The following is a 4247-nucleotide window of genomic DNA, read 5'->3' as shown; positions in this document are numbered from 1 at the left end:
AACTGTTCTATAATCATGGACAAGCATCCAATTTCTCATGTGTAAAATATAGGAAACAATATTTACCTCATAGGCTGGCAAGAGGTCACATGGGATAGGCTACTGTACTACACTACCTTTGGGCAGTATGCTTGGCCTATAACAGGAAATCACCAAAAATAAGGTTCTCGGAAATCTCTAGAGGGCAAATACCTTGTAGTTGGCATTTGTGTTCTCCCCACCTACCCTATCCACCTCCAAACTGACACATATCAGTGGACTTACAATAAATCACTGTAACTACCTCTCATTGTGTTCCAAAGGTATAAGGGCCTATCATTCCTCTAATTCCATTATCCAGGGATAAACATGGTGGACAGTATGGTGTATATATATTTTTATATTTTATATTCTTTTTATTCTTAGCAATGTATCTTGACAATATTTCACTTCAGTATATATTAGATCTATGTGATCTTTTTAAATGGCTACATACTATCCTACCTTATAATAGAGAAACATGCAAATTGACCGCACCTCCGCTATGCCCATAATTGGGCCTGCGAGAGGCTGGGAGCGGGACTCCGGGTGGCCTATCCAGCTGTTGAGGTGGCGCCCAATCCTCTTAGTTCCGGGGGTCTCGGGGCGATGCAACCCTGGGGGAGCTGGCCGGGCCGAGCCAGGCGCTCCCGGGGGTCCCGGGCGGCGATCGCCACCCGGGGAGGGCATGGCCGGGCCGAGCCAGGCGCTCCCGGGGGTCCCGGGCAGCGATCGCCACCCGGGGAGGACCTGGCCGGGCCCAGCCAGGCGGTCCTGGGGGTCCCGGGCAGCGATCGCCACCCGGGGAGGACGTGGCCGGGCCCAGCCAGGCGCTCCGGGGGTCCCGGGCGGCGATCTCCACCCTGGGGGGGCGTGGCCGGGCTGAGCCAGGCGCTCCCGGGGGTCCCGGGTGGTGATCGCCACCAGGAGGGGCGTGGCCGGGCCCAGCCAGGCGCTCCCGGGGGTCCCGGGGAGATCGCCACCCTGGGGGGGGGGCGTGGCAGGACTCTCCCAGCCCCTCCCAGGGTCCCTGGGAACATTGCAGGCATGTGGTTGCTGAGACCCAGACCAGGCCTCTGGTCACAGATTCATAGCTTTGCAGAGACCTAGGGCAGGGATCTGCCTCATCTGCAGAGAGACAGAGGTTCTGCAGTGCCCCCAAGACGTGGGTGGGCCCAGCCAGGGATCAAGGGGCATGGAAGGAGTCCTGGCAGAGGGGCAAGGACCCTCACCCCTGAGGCGGGGGTTGAGGGGTGGAGCCACCTCAGTGAAGGGGTGCTGCACTGCAGGGTACTGGACTGACTGATGTGATTCAGAGAAGCTCCCAGTGCTAATGGGCCTCGCTCAGGCGGCCTTCACACTTCAGAGGCAGTGACTACTGCTCCTGCCTTCACCCAAAAGCAAGCTCGCTACACCCTGCCCCATAGCAGAGCATGCCTAGGCAGTGAGTGGGAAGCCTTCCACCTGCTTCGGAGAAGGGGGGGCAGTAAAGAATGGGGGGAGAGGAAAGAATGTGGAGCATCCGCAATGAAGAGGTGCTTAAGAAAGAGGCTCGGAAGCCTGACTGGAAGGTTTGTTCTGTTTGCTGGGCCGTTGCCCCTTAGGAAGCGCAAAGAGCATGGCTCTGAGGGCTTCCTGTGTGCTCTGAGGGCTTCCTGAGTCAAGTTCCACAGCCAATTGGAATTGGCCTCAGTTTCCTGGTCTGTAAAATGGATGAAGCGTGTCCCAGTGCCTTCACTGAGCTTTGATGGCCAATTGAGATACTACATAAAGAAAATGAGGGAAGAAGTGAGAAAGAAAAGGAAGGACAAAAAACACAAAAGAAAGATTGAAAGGAACCTGTAAACCCATTGTCACTTAAATAGGGAATATAGTCAGTAGTGTTGTAATGATGGTATGATGCCAGGTGGGTACTAGAAATATCGGGGAACACTTTGTAAAGTATATGATTGTCTAACCACTATTCTGTAACTAATATAAAACCTGAAACCAATACAAAATAATGTTGAATGTAAAGAAATGAAAATTGGAGTGAAATTTTTATAAATTTCAAAGTTTAAATAAAAGCTGTAAAGGAAGGAAGGGGAGAATAAAAAGTGTTTTTCATTTTGCCACTTCATTAAAAAGACAGTTGTCTTCTTTATGTGGTGCTTTTATACTTTTCTAAGTCATTATCTCATTTTAATTTCCGGGCAACTTAAAGACAAGTATTCCCTCCACTATTCAAAGAAAGGAAATCTTGGTGTCTGGTCCTAATGATTCAATCATCAAGCCCTTATTGTACAGCAGGGTTAGTAAAATTTTCTGTGCAGGGTCATATCTATACTAATAAAAGCCTTGGGGGTGATCAGGCCAGCAGGGGAGGGTACTTGGGGTCAATCAGGCCCACAGAGGAACAGTTAGGGGTTAATCAGGCCAGCAAGGAAGCAGTTAGGGGGCAATCAGGCAGGTAGGTGAGCGGTTAGGAGCCAGCAGTCCCGGATTGTGAGAAGGATGTCCAACTGCAGGATTAGGCCCGATTCCTAAACCTGCAGTTGGACATCCCCCGAGGGGTCCCATATTAGAGAGGGTGCAAGCTGGGCTGAGGGACACCCTCCCCAGTGCACGAATTTCGTGCACCGGGCCTCTAGTTCTATTATATGAATAACTATGTTTTATGGGAGATGGGTGAACATTTTGTTTTCAAGTTGTTGCTTTTTCTTTTTGAAAATAAGGTGGCTTTTCACCAACAAAGCTCATGTAAAGATCAAGTGCTCAATACATTTTTGCTGAAGGGTAAAAAATTTCAGTGAGAAATCTTACACCATTGTTCTTTAGCATGCTCCTTATTAGTTACTTAGTTAAATCCTGAGATGTGCTAGATTTGCCTGCAGAATCATTGTACCATTTTATATTTCCTAATATAATAGTACTAGAGGCCCAGTGCACAAAATTTGTGCATGGGGAGGGGGGAGGTGTCCCTCAGCCCAGCCTGCACCCTCTCCAATCTGGGACCCTTAGAGGGATGTCCGACTGCCCATGGGATCAGGCCTAAACGGGAAGTCGGACATCCCTCTCACAATCCAGGACTGCTGGCTCCCAACTGCTCGCCTGCCTGTCTTCCTGATTGCCCCTAACCGCTTCTGCCTGCCAGCCTGATCACCCCCTAACCACTCCCTTGCCAGCCTGATCGATGCCTAACTGCTCCCCTGCCAGCCTGTTTGCCCCTAACTGCCCTCCCCTGCAGGCCTGGTCACCCCTAACTGCCCTCCCCTGCAAGCCTGGTCCCCCCAACTGCTCTCCCCTGCAGGCCTGGGTCCCCCCCCAACTGCCCTTCCCTGCAGGCCCAGTCACCCCCAACTTTCCTCCTCTGCCGGCCTGGTCACCCCTAACTGCCCTCCCCTGCAGGCTTGATCACCCCCAACTGCCCTTCCTTGCAGGCCTGGTTCCTCCCAACTGCCCTCCCCTGCTGGCCATCTTGTGGTGGCCATCTTGTGTCCACATGGGGGCAGGATCTTTGACCACATGGGGGCAGCCATCTTGTGTGTTGGAGTGATGGTCAATCTGCATATTACTCTTTTATTAGTTAGGATAGAGGCCTGGTGCATGGGTGGGGACCAGCTGGTTTGCCCTGAAGGGTGTCCTGGATCATGGTGGGGGTTCCCTTGGGGCATGGGGCAGCCTGGGCGAGGGGCCTGTGGTGGTTTGCAGGCTAGCCACGCCCCCCGGCGACCCAAACGGAGGCCCTGGTATCTGGAATTTATTTATCTTGTACAATTGAAACTTTGTAGCCTGGAGTGGAGCCAAGCCTTCTGCTAGCTCTGTGGCGGCAGCCATTTCTGTTGGGATTTGTTTATCTTCTATAATTGAAACTTTGTAGCCTGGAGTGGAGGCCTAGGCCAGCAAGGGCAGATGGAAAGCTTGGCTTCCTCCATTACCTGGGAAACCCAAGCCTCCCTCCTGCTCTCCGTGGCCACAGCCATCTTGGTTGAGTTTATTTGCATATTTGCTCCAGATTGGCTTGTGGGTGTGGCTTGTGGGGGTGGGTTGTGGGTATAGTGGAGGTACAGTCAATTTGCATTACTCTTTTATTAGATAGGATAGGGAACTTCCTATTCACATAAAACTTGAATTTTTATATTCATACATTGTAATTGCTGTATCAGTCCTTACTGATGTGTGTTTTTTTAAAATATATATTTTATTGAGTTTTTACAGAGAGGAAGAGAGAGGGATAGAGAGTTAGAAAC

Source organism: Eptesicus fuscus, chromosome 1 (genome assembly GCF_027574615.1).
Source record: "Eptesicus fuscus isolate TK198812 chromosome 1, DD_ASM_mEF_20220401, whole genome shotgun sequence".
NCBI classification, from domain to species: domain Eukaryota; kingdom Metazoa; phylum Chordata; class Mammalia; order Chiroptera; family Vespertilionidae; genus Eptesicus; species Eptesicus fuscus.
The sequence above is the reverse complement of the archived record's forward strand: the minus strand, read 5'-3'. Positions refer to the sequence as shown.